Consider the following 13,463-nt stretch of genomic DNA (forward strand, 5'->3'; position numbering starts at 1 on the left):
CACAGTTCTTAGTATATTCGAACTTGAAGCGTCCCCATCACCGTGGGAACACCTCTGTGTTAGAATATAGTGTCGGATCTGAGTTTTCTGAAAACTAAGATCTGAAAAAGCTGTTATGCAGACGGATCCGCACTGAACGGATACCATTGTTTGCATTTATAGGTGCGATCCATCTGTGCAGATACCAGACGGATCCGCACCTAGCGCAGGTGTGAAAGTAGCCTTATATGTACTGAACATATTTTTTACAGGAGTACAGGACAGTACAGTCGGGTGCAGTGGGGCACAGGACAGTACAGTCGGGTGCAGTGGGGCACAGGACAGTACAGTCGGGTGCAGTGGGGCACAGGACCATTATTTTTTTTTATGATATAATGTTGAGGTGCCATCGCCCGGCTCCTGTATAGTGTCGGGATGACTACGGGCTGTATCAGGAGCCGGATAGCGATATTAACTTTAACTCAACACCGCCATCTACTGGCATTGGTGTGTATTGATAGACTGGAGGAGATAAAATCGTATTTAGTTAGTAACAAATTGCGAAATAAGGGAGCGGTAGCGATGACACATCTGTTTTTCAAATGCCTGATTCAAACCCCTGTATGTACAGGGGGTATCTCACACGGTCTGAACCAGTGTAGGCCTGAAGTAAATATATCTTTGCACAAAATGGATGTATTTCAAATGGCTGTATTTCAAATGCCTGATTCAAACCTGTAACGGATCTCCTGGCACCCAGACCGGGTACCTCCGTCTAATGATGCTCCTAGTGCTTCCCGAGGACTCCAAGCACTCTGCTCTTCACCAAAACCACCACAGGAACCAGGAACAGCTCTTACAAGAGCTAATAGTATAGCCAGGAGAGTATAGCAAATCTTCAGCGTATAGCAATCCCCAGTGTCGATCAGTTACCCAAACACCAGCCTCAACATGATGAAGGGTAAAACAGGAACTCTTTATTGAACACACACGCATTGACTTATACACATTTTCCAACAAGGTTACCACCCACAGGGTTTTGTAAAAACGACCAATAAACACGTACAATACAGTAAAACCCTCCCACACAAAACCCTCCCCTCTGCCTGTGATACAATTACCTTACACAATGGGTTGATGTAATTATCACAGACAGGAGAATACACAGTGTCTTCTGTCCTGGAGACAACCGAGGAGTAAGTAAATTATCTCTCAGGACAAAGGGAAAAAGCCAATACACATGTGGAGACAATAGGATAGACATCCCTACTCAAATATACAATGTCCCACCCTTTACAGTACACATAGATATTTTATATATCCCAAAATGGCACGAATTAGACCAGGGGTTCAAAAGTTAGTAAAAGTCCTTTGTGAACAAAGGAAGCATGGCTGATGAGAGGGCCCATAATCCTGGGGCAAGAGGCTGGTAACCAGGCTTCTCCACCACCCAGTGGCGAGGTTGGTTTCACCACAAAATCCCTGTATGTAGAGGGGGTATCTCACACGGTCTGAACCAGTGTAAGCCTGAAGTAAATATTTCTTTGCCCAAAATGGCTGTATTTCAAATGGCTGTATTTGAAATCCCTGAATCAAACCCCTGTATGTAGAGGGAGTATCTCACAGGGCCTGAACCAGTGTAGGCCTGAAGTAAATATTTCTTTGCACAAAATTTATTTCAAATCCCTGAATCAAACCCCTGTATGTATAGGTGGGATCTCACAGGGCCTGAACCAGTGTAGGCCTGAATTCAGTATTGGTGCACCAAATGGCGGTATTTAAAATCTCTGAATGTTAACCCAAATGTATTAAGGGTGTATCTCACAATGACATCTGCATCAAAGGCTGCCAACTAAATTCTTTGTGCCTAAACGAGTGTTTGTTTTACAACTGAATTTGACAGCAGTATATAAGCCTGTAATTTCACACGTGCTGATGCTGCAAGGCCTGAAAATATGTTTTTCAAACCCCAGAAAATGATGGGTGTATTTCTAGCTAAATTGCACAATGACTAATCAAGATGTTGTAGATTTGCAAAAAAGTGTTTTTTTGGTAACAGAATATGAAAGCTGTATATATTAAACTTGAATTTAACACTTGCAGATCTGGAAAATACAGTTTTTTGGAAAAAAAAAGTGTGTTTTTCAAACCACAGAAAATGATGGGTGTATTTCCAGCTTAAATTGCACACTGACTAATCAAGATGTTGTAGATTTGCAAAAAAGTGTTTTTTTGGTAACAGAATATGAAAGCTGTATATATTAAACTTGAATTTAACACTTGCAGATCTGGAAAATACCATTTTTTGAAAAAAAATGTGTGTTTTTCAAACCACAGAAAATGATGGGTGTATTTCCAGCTTAAATTGCACACTGACTAATCAAGATGTTGTAGATTGCCCAAAAAGTTTTTTTTTGGTAACAGAATATAAATGCTGTATATATTAGGCTACATGCACACGACCATTGTGTGTTTTGCGGTCCGCAAATTGCGGATCCGCAAAACACGGATGGCGTCCGTGTGTGTTCCGCAATTTGCGGAACGGCATGGACAGCCATTGATATAACTGCCTATTGTCCGTTTTGCGGACAAGAATAGGACAGGTTATATTTTGCGGACCACGGAACGGAGCAACGGATGCAGACAGCACACGGAGTGAATGGGTCCGCATCCGGAGTGAACTGCGGCTCGGATGCGGACCAAAACAACGGTCGTGTGCATGAGGCCTTAAACTTGAATTTAACACTTGTAGATCAGGAAAATACTGTTTTTTGGCAAAAAAGTGTGTTTTTAAAACCCCAGAAAATGATGGGTGTATTCCTACCTTAAATTGCACACTGACTAATCCAGATGTTGTAGTTTGCCCAAAAAAATGGTGATTTGCAATGTCCCAAAAGCTCAGATGCAGTGCTGGTGCGCTGAGCATGCATAAAATGGCCGCCGCCGCCACCCACCTAACTAACAGAATTATAAAAGTTTTTTTTTTTTGGTCAATAGCCTCAGGGCAGGGTAAAACGATTGTGTCCTGCACCCACACAACTATTTGTCTGTAGATCGCTGAGTTAGATTCTCTCCTATTCTCTCCCTGAAATCACAAGTCCAGCAGCATCCTCTCCCTACACTAGTAACAGCAGAGTGACGTGCAGCGCTACGTGACCCAAGCTTATATAGAGCCTGGGTCACATACTGCTCTGGCCAATCACAGCCATGACATTAGTAGGCATGGCTGTGATGGCTTCTAAGGTCAGACAGTTAACCGCTTGTTGATTGGCTTCTGTGCAGCCTTTCAAAAAGCGCCAAGAAAGCGCCGAACACCGAACCCGAACTTTTACGGAAGTGTTCGGGTCCGGGGTCCAAAAATCCTAAAGTTCGGTACGAACCTGAACTTTACAGTTCGGGTTCGCTCAACCCTAGTAGTAACTTTGTATCCATATGGTGTTTGTGTATCCTACCTAATAAAAGCCCTGTGTGTCTGTGCGTGTGTGCCGATTAGTGAAGTGCGCATGTGCGGCGCGCCAGCCAATAAAAACACGGCGCACCACACGCCACCCGGACCGCCCACAGCAGCGCGCGCTCCTTTTGCCTGCTATCTGTGAATGGGAGCGCACGGCATCTCTGTACACACTGATGCTGTGCGCTCCAGGGCACCAGCACTGAAAGGGTGTCCAGCAGTAAGATAACCTGCACTTCACCCAGTGGAAGACAATACCTCCCCACTACAGGGAGCTCCTTTTGCCTGCTATCTGTGAATGGGAGCGCACCGCATCAGTGTGTACAGAGATGCCGTGCGATACCATTCACAGATAGCAGGCAGGAGGAGCTCCCTGTAGGGGGGGAGGAGGAGGGAGAGTATTCCCTGCTGATGGACTAAGGCCTCTTTTACACGGGCGTCGCGTGTGACGGCCGGATAGGATGCGGGTGCGTCGCGAGTGCAAAGCGTTTTAATGCGTTTTGCACGCGCGTGAGAAAAATCGGCATGTTTGGTACCCAGACCCGAACCCGGACTTCTTCACAGAAGTTCAGGTTTGGGTTAGGTGTTGTGTAGATTTTATTATTTTCCCTTATAACATGGTTATAAGGGAAAATAATAGCATTCTTAATACAGAATGCTAAGTAAATTAGGGATGGAGGAGTAAAAAAAAATAAAAAAATAATTAAATTCACCTTATCCACTTGTTCGTGCTGCCCGGCTCGTCTTCTTTCTTCTTCTATGATGACCTGGAAGGAAAGGACCTTTGGTGATGTCACTGCGCTCATCACATGATCCGTCACATGGTCCATCACATGGTGATGGACCATGTGAGGAGCGCAGTGACGTCACCAAAGGTCCTTTTCCTTCTAGGTCATCAAAGAAGAAGACAGAAGACGAGCCGGGCAGCGCGAACAAGTGGATGAGGTGAGTTTAATTATTTTATTTTTTTAACCCCTCCATCCCTAATTTACTTAGCATTCTGTATTAAGAATGCTCTTATTTTCCCTTATAACCATGTTATAAGGGAAAATAATAATGATCGGGTCCCCATCCCGATTATCACTTAGCAACCATGCGTGAAAATCGCACCGCATCCGCACTTGCTTGCGATTTTCACGCAGCCTCAATATACAATAGCCACAATATAGAGCCTCAATAGCCACAATATAGAGCATGCTGTGATTTTCACGCAACGCACAAGTGATGCGTGAAAATCACCGCTCATGTGCACAGCCCCAGAGAAATGAATGGGTCCGGATTCAGTGCAGGTGCAATGCGTTCACCTCACGCATTGCACCCGCGCAGAAAACTCACCCGTGTGAAAGAGGCCTAAGTGCAGGTTATCTTATTCCTGGCCACCCTTTCACTGCCTGGAACTTTGAGAGCACAGCATTTGCGCTCTAGTAAACAGAAGCATCACTACTGTACCCTGGAGCGCACTGCATGGGAATGTACAGAGATAGGGTGCGCTCTCATTCACAGAGCTGGGCTGATAGCAAGCAAGAGGAGCATATTGTCCCATGAAACAATAAGGGACTCTGTGTGAAGGCCACTGTTCAAGGCGCTGTTTCACTGTTGTGATGGCATGGAGGCACTGGGGGAGGGGGACATGGCAATGGGTGGCATAAAGGTGCAGATGGCACTGGGGGAGTGGGGACATGGCATGGAGGGGCTGATCTGGTGGCACTGGGGGAGTGGGGGACATGGCATGGAGGGGCTGATCTGATGGCAGTAGGGGACATCACATGGCAATGGATGGCATGTAGGCACTGGGGGAGTGGGGGACATGGCAATGGATGGCATGGAGAGGCTAATAGCCAGGCCCGTCGCTAACAGACAGGCAAAACAAACAATTGCTTGGGGCCCCGAGCTGGTTGGGGCCCCGAGCTGGCCAAGCAGAGTAACTCAGAAGATCCAATGGTATAAAATATTCTAACCCCCAGGCGTTCCCATGGTGACGGGGACGCTTGCCTGGTTAGAATATACCATCGGATCTGAGTTTTTTCAGTGAGATCGTAAAAAACACAAATCCGATGGTATATTCTAACCCCCAAGCGTTCCCATGGTGACAAGGACGCTTGCCTGGGGGTTAGAATATACAGGGCCCCGACTACTTTAACTTTAATCATTGCTCATTGGCATTGCTGAGTGAGCTGTTTACTTGGATTATTTCGGATATCTCTTACTTTGTCTTAGCTCCGGACTCCGGTAATAGCAGGCAGTGCGGCGCTCATTCACTGTCACTGACGTCACGCGCCTGCTCCTCCCACTAGGCGGCGCAGGCGCGTGACGTCAGTGAGTGAGCGCCGCCTGCACTGCCTGCTGTTGTTACCGGAGCTAAGACAAAGTAAGAGTCAGAGATATCCAAACAATCCTAGTAAAGAGCTCAGTAATGACTTGAGCAATGATTAAAGTAGTTACTGATTCGTTTATTAATATACTGTGCTGTGAGCGTCGGGGAGGGGGATCTGTGGATGGCACTGTAGGGGGATCTGTGGATGGCAGTGCCATCCACAGATCCCCCTACAGTGCCATCCACAGATCCCCCCTCCCCAAAACAGTGCCATCCACACAGGTCTCCCCCCTAAACAGCGCCATCCACAGATCCCCCTACAGTGCCATCCACAGATCCCCCCTCCCCTAAACAGTGCCATCATGATGATCATGGCACTGTTTAGGGGAGGGGGGATCTGTGGATGGCACTGTTTAGGGGGGATCTGTGGATGGCACTGTTTAGGGGGGATATGTGTATGGCAGTGCCATCCACAGATCCCCCTACAGTGCCATCCACAGATCCCCCCTCCCCTAAACAGTGCCATCCCCACAGATCTCCCCCCTAAACAGGGCCATCCACAGATCCCCCTACAGTGCCATCCACAGATTCCCCCCTCCCCTAAACAGTGCCATCCACAGATCTCCCCTAAACAGTGCCATCCACAGATCTCCCCCCTAAACAGTGCCATCCACAGACCCCCCCCCCCTCCCCTAAACAGTGCCATCATGGCACTGTTTAGGGGAGGAGGATCTGTGGATGGCACTGTTTATGGGGGATCTGTGGATGGCACTGTTTAGGGGGGATCTGTGGATGGCAGTGCCATCCACAGATCCCCCTACAGTGCCATCCACAGATCCCCCCTCCCCTAAACAGTGCCATCCACACAGATCTCCCCCCTAAACAGCGCCATCCACAGATCCCCCTACAGTGCCATCCACAGATCCCCCTCCCCTAAACAGTGCCATCCACACAGATCTCCCCCCTAAACAGTGCCATCCACAGATCTCCCCCCTAAACAGTGCCATCCACAGATCTCCCCCCTAAACAGTGCCATCATGGCACTGTTTAGGGGAGGGGGATCTGTGGATGGCACTGTTTAGGGGGGAGATCTGTGGATGGCACTGTTTAGGGGGGGAGATCTGTGGATTTCACTGTTTAGGGGGGAGATCTGTGGATGGCACTGTTTAGGGGGAGATCTGTGGATGGCACTGTTTAGGGGGGAGATCTGTGGATGGCACTGTTTAGGGGGGAGATCTGTGGATGGCACTGTTTAGGGGGGAGATCTGTGGATGGCACTGTTCAAATTTCATGCACATTAAATGCAACAGCAGTATTTGCACTGTAAACCTCCTTTTTTATTTTATATAAAGTGTGGGTGAACTTAAACTGTATGGCTATACTGTGGTTCCTGTAGGCTTTGCGTGCGTAAGGTGTGGAGGGGGGGCCTCCATGTCTATTTTGCTTGGGGCCCCCAAATTCCTTCAAACGGCCCTGCTAATAGCACTGGGGGAGTGGAGCTGAAGGCACTGGGGGAACGGAGCTGATGGCACTGGGGAGGGGGCTGATGGCACTGGGGGATAGAGGAACTGATGGCAGTGGGGGGTAGAGGAGCTGATGGCAGTGGGGGGAACTGATGCACTTGGGCTGATCGCACAGGGGGGAACGAACGGTGTTGGGGACTGATGGTAGGGGGTCTGATGAGTTTTTATAAAGGAAAACAGTCTATTAATAATTTTTTTCTTATTAGAGTATTCGATTAATCGTAAAAATAATCAGTAGAATACTTGATTGCCAAAATAATCATTTGCTGCAGCCCTAGCACCGACCAATGAGCAAACGGCGCTACACACGCCCCCGCACCGCACACACCAGCGCGCCAGCAAGCAAGTCGGAGGGCAGCCATTTCAGTAATTCACAGCAGTATCAACCACATCCCACCGGCAAACACGTCGGAGCGCCGCCATTTCAGTCAGTCACATCACTATGAGCTATATAGAGAGGAAGAGTGCCGCCATTTCAGTCAGTCACAGCACTATCAGCCATATAGAGAGGAGCCCCTGTCAGCAGTCTGACCTACCAGTCGCTACCAGCAGTCTCAGCACCAGCAGTCAGTGCCAGCAGTCTCAGCCACAGCCACCAGTCTCGGCCAACAGCCACAGGCACCAGTCAGAACCACAGCCATCAGTCAGTGCCAGCAGTCTCAGCCACAGCCACCAGTCTCGGCCAACAGCCACAGGCAACAGTCAGAACCACAGCCATCAGTCAGTGCAAGCACTCTCAGCCACAGCCACCGGTCAGTGCCAGCAGTCTGATCCACAGCCACCCATCTCGGCCACTAGCCACAGCCACCAGTCAGTGCCAGAATTCTTAACTATAGCCAGCACTCAGTGCCAGAAGTCTCAGCCACAAGCCGCAGCCAGTACCCACCAGTCTCGGCCACCAGCCACACACAGCAGTCAGAGCCACAGCCATCAGTCAGTGCAAGCAGTCTCAGCCACAAGCCACAGCCAGCAGTCTCAGTCACAGCCACCAGTCAGTGCAAGAAGTCTCAGCCATCAGCCACAGCCAGCAGTCTCAGCCACAGCCAGCACTCAGTGCCAGAAGTCTCAGCCACAAGCCACAGCCAGCAGTCTCAGCAACAGCCAGCAGTCATTGCCATCAGTCTTAACCACCAGTCAGTGACAGCAGTCTCAGCCACAGCCACCAGTCTCTGCCACCAGCCAGCGCAAACAGTCTCAAACACCAGCTGCAGCCAGCAGTCTCAGCTACAGCCATCAGTCAGTGAAAGCAGTCTCAGCCACAGCCAACAGTCTTGGCCACCAGCCACAGCCACCAGTCTCAGCCATCAGTCAGTGCAAGCAGTCTCAGCCACCATCCGCAGCAAGTAGTCTCAGGCACAGCCAGCATTCAGTGCCATCACTCTCAGTGAGCAGCCGCAGTCTTACTCACAGTCAGCACTAAGTGCTAGCAGTCTCAGCCACCAGTCAGTGTCAGCAGTCTGAGCCACCAGCCACAGTCAGCAGTCTCAGCCACAGCAATCACTTAGTGCCAGCAGTTTCAGCCACAAGCCACAGCCAGCAATCTCAGCCACAGCCAACAGTCAGTACCAGCAATCTCAGCCACCAGCTGCAGTCAGCAATCTCAGTCACCAGCCGCAGTCAGCAATCTCAGCCAGCAGTCACTGCCACCAGTGTTAACAACCAGTCAGTGCTAGCAGTCTCAGCCACAGTCACCATTCTCGGCTGCCAGTCACAGCCACCAGTCTCAGCCACCAGTCAGTGACAGCAATCTCAGCTACAGCCAGCAGTAGTGCCAGCAGTCTCAGCCACAGCCAGCAGTCTCAGCCAGCAGTCAGTGACAGCAATCTCAGCTACAGCCAGCAGTCAGTGCCAGCAACTGTTGCCAGATTCAGACAGAATATTTACAAAAAATGTTGTCTATAAAGAAATTTTTAGAAAAATTATGAGGTAAAAAACAAACAAACATTTTTTCTGAATATCTGCTTCAGATATATATTGCAGATTGTTACAAAGTTTTACACTAAGGCTATAATAATTATACTTACTGTATTGTGATATATACGTTTCCATTTAAATTTTATTATTATTTTACTTTTGACTTCTTGTCAAAATATTTTTGACAAAAAATAAAAAATAAAGCAAGAAATACAATGTGGTCAAATTAACTTGCTACTTAATATAGACTGTCCCTACTAATGTTTATGCACTACTGTTCTAGTGCCCATTATTGTAACGAGCTTAAAGAGGACCTTTCACTAGAATAGAAAATCTAAACTAAGTATACAGACATGTAGAGCGGCGCCCAGGGATCTCCCTGCACTTACTATTATCCCTGGGCACCACTCCGTTCTTCCGGAATAGGCTCCGGTATCTTCATATGTTAGGCTCCACCCAGTGGAACCTGCCGGCGTCTCTTTCTCCTATGCTGTAGCGCTGGCCAATCGCAGCGCTCAGCTCATAGCCTGAGAGAAAAAAAAACCTCTCAGGCTATGAGCTGAGCGCTGCGATTGGCCAGCGCTACAGCATGGGAGAAAGAGACGCCGGCAGGTTCCACTGGGTGGAGCCTAACATATGAAGATACCGGAGTCTATACCGGAAGAAAGGAGCGGCGCCCAGGTATAACAGTAAGTGCAGGGAGATCCCTGGGCGCCGCTCTACATGTCTGTATACTTAGTTTAGATTTTCTATTCTAGTGAAAGGTCCTCTTTAATGTCTAGTATGTATATATTTGCATATATATCTATATCTATATATATAGATATATATATATATATATATATATAGTACAGACCAAAAGTTTGGACACACCTTCTCATTCAAAGAGTTTTCTTTATTTTCATGACTATGAAAATTGTAGATTCACACTGACGGCATCAAAACTATGAATTAACACATGTGGAATTATATACATAACAAACAAGTGTGGAACAACTGAAAATATGTCATATTCTAGGTTCTTCAAAGTAGCCACCTTTTGCTTTGATTACTGCTTTGCACACTCTTGGCATTCTCTTGATGAGCTTCAAGAGGTAGTCCCCTGAAATGGTTTTCACTTCACAGGTGTGCCCTGTCAGGTTTAATAAGTGGGATTTCTTGCCTTATAAATGGGGTTGGGACAATCAGTGGCGTTGAGGAGAAGTCAGGTGGATACACAGCTGATAGTCCTACTGAATAGACTGTTAGAATTTGTATTATGGCAAGAAAAAAGCAGCTAAGTAAAGAAAAACGAGTGGCCATCATTACTTTAAGAAATTAAGGTCAGTCAGTCAGCCGAAAAATTGGGAAAACTTTGAAAGTAAGGGCTATTTGACCATGAAGGAGAGTGATGGGGTGCTGCGCCAGATGACCTGGCCTCCACAGTCACCGGACCTGAACCCAATCGAGATGGTTTGGGGTGAGCTGGACCGCAAAGTGAAGACAAAAGGGCCAACAAGTGCTAAGCATCTCTGGGAACTCCTTCAAGACTGTTGGAAGACCATTTCAGGGGACTACCTTTTGAAGCTCATAAAGAGAATGCCAAGAGTGTGCAAAGCAGTAATCAAAGCAAAAGGTGGCTACTTTGAAGAACCTAGAATATGACATATTTTCAGTTGTTTCACACTTGTTTGTTATGTATATAATTCCACATGTGTTAATTCATAGTTTTGATGCCTTCATAGTCATGAAAATAAAGAAAACTCTTTGAATGAGAAGGTGTGTCCAAACTTTTGGTCTGTACTGTATATATATATATATATACCTGTATATATAGCACTGAAAAACATTAAATGGGTTGTCCGGGTTCAGAGCTGAACCCGAACATACATCCATTTTCACCCCGGCAGTCCCCCTGACTTAAGCTCTCCTTTGCTCTGCGCTAAATTGCGCAGGGCAAAGGCATTTTTTTGGAGATCCGGTGACGTAACGGGGCTCTCCATGGGGCTGCCAGGAAGCCCGGTGATGTTACCACCACAGTAAAACGGCTAGGGCAGCGCTAAGGCCCGCCCATAAGAGCCGGTGACGTCACCGAACACACTGCCCGACAGTGTGTTATGCTAAACAAAAGAGCCCGTGCCCTGCGCGATTTAGCGCAGGGCAAGAGAGCGCATCGGAGCATGAGATGATCTGATGCTAGCCTCAGGGGGGCTGCCGGGGTGAAAATAAGGGTATGTCCGGGTTCAACTCTGAACCCGGACAACCACTTTAAGAGTCCACTACAAAATTATCACTTTCTCTAGTTTTACAATTTATGGGTATGTGTTTGACTACAATGAGCAGTTTTGTTTTATTCTATAAACTAGTGACATTCCAGATAAAAAATATTGGGCCACATTTATCATACAGATATGCCAAGTGGCGTGGAAAAGTCACAGACTGTTTGTTTGCAACTTTGTTAACGGCACTTGTGCTAACTCTGCTGGCCTCGCCACTTTCCCGAGAAGGATGAGTGGTGAGAGCAGGGAGGGGGCGAGACCGATGACCCTGACACTTTTATCATCTTCTATGCCAGTGTCCTGGTGCGGAAGAAGACTGGCATAGATTTCGGTTCAGGCGCATGGACTGCTCAAGACTGCAACTAATTTATGACGAGGAGCACACCTTGTTATTTATCAGGCACAGCATCCAGCAGCGCGTCTGGTCATCATAGCCGGGCTATGATATATCTGCCCTATTGTGTTTTAGAGCTGGTCAAAATAACAAAACAGGTCCAGTAATATCAGACCTCAAATAAGGCTTAGAAAACAAGTTCACATAATCTAATAATTCAATTTAGGTGGAGTCAATATTTCGTAGAATAAGGGCTCATGCACACGTCCGTATGTATTTTGCGGTCCGCAAAAAACGAATCCGCAAAAAATAGGGATGACATCCGTGTGCATTCCGTATTTTGCAGAACGGACCAGCTGGCCCTTCATAGAACAGTACTATCCTTGTCCGTAATGCATAATTTTTTTGCGGAACTGAAATACGGACATACGGAAACGGAATGCACACCTTCCGTTTTTTTGGCAGACCCATTGAAATGAATGGTTCCATATACGGTCCGCAAAAAAAACGGAACAGACACAGAAAGAAAATACGTTCGGGTGCATGAGCCCTAACCCTGAATTTTAATCCCAGGTTTCATACATCTTGGCTTGCTTTCAACCAGTCTTTCATATTGCTTTTGGGTAACTTTATGCCACTCCTGGCACAGAAATTCACGCAGTCCGGCTTTGATTGATAAGCAGTAGGGCACGACGACTTCAGATAAAATAAAGTTAAACAAGTAAAGTAAAATAAAGTAAATAAGAGTAAAGTATTATTTTTTTTTTTTTTTAAATAAAGTCTATTTAGAATAGTTTTGACAGATAAATCTCACACGACACGCGTGATGCTCAGTCTCTCCTCCTGATAAGCCGGTCTGCAGTGCTGGCCAAGTTCCACTCGTCACTTCACCGCTCCAGTGGTCTTTAAAGCTTAGTGCCTCCTGGCATTCGGTATGGTAATCCACCCTCGTCGGGAAAGGAAACTTTAAGATGACGTCACTTATGGCTATTTTGCAGACCCTCGTGCAAAAGTGGCAACTCAGGAGAAGAAATGGAGACGTAACAGTAAAAGAGTATGTTTTATTTGGTTATACTCACAAAATTGAATCTTTCAAAAAGCATATCATGATAAAAACGCAGATCCCTCTGCCCGATCTGTTTCGCCAGTAGCGGCTTTTTCAGCATCTGTTTGCCTAAGAAAGCAAACAGCCCTTGAGAAAGCAGCATTCACACATCAAATCAGACTTCATAAACAGCCCTTGTTTCGCTGAGGAAGCTTGTATCCGTCTTGTCCCTCAGCCCGCACTCCTTGCAGCATGTTGCACTATCATCCTCAGACCCTGACAGGATCAACCTTCTCCTGGTCACTTGCATTGCTCCATTCTAGGAGGCTACTACCACCCCCGTCATCATCTCCTAGCACTTTTGTTGTTTTTTTTGTTTTGTTTTTGTCATTTTTGCAGTGGAGGCTATGAAACTGGTGCGAGGCTGTGTCCAGGAACCCTGCCTTCTTCTGAGAAGGGAGGGGATTAACTCTTTTTCTTCAGTCTGTCAGGGAGGGATCCCAGTGTTATGTTTTACTACTAAACAGGAATGCCTGATGTGGTTGTCAGCACTGCTGCCAGCTGAAAGGTGGCTGCACACTAGGGGGGTATTGAGCGCACAGACACGCACTAATCAATGGCACGTGTACTTGTATATAAGGAGGA

This window comes from Bufo bufo, chromosome 6, assembly GCF_905171765.1.
Source record: "Bufo bufo chromosome 6, aBufBuf1.1, whole genome shotgun sequence".
Taxonomy (NCBI): Eukaryota; Metazoa; Chordata; class Amphibia; order Anura; family Bufonidae; genus Bufo; species Bufo bufo.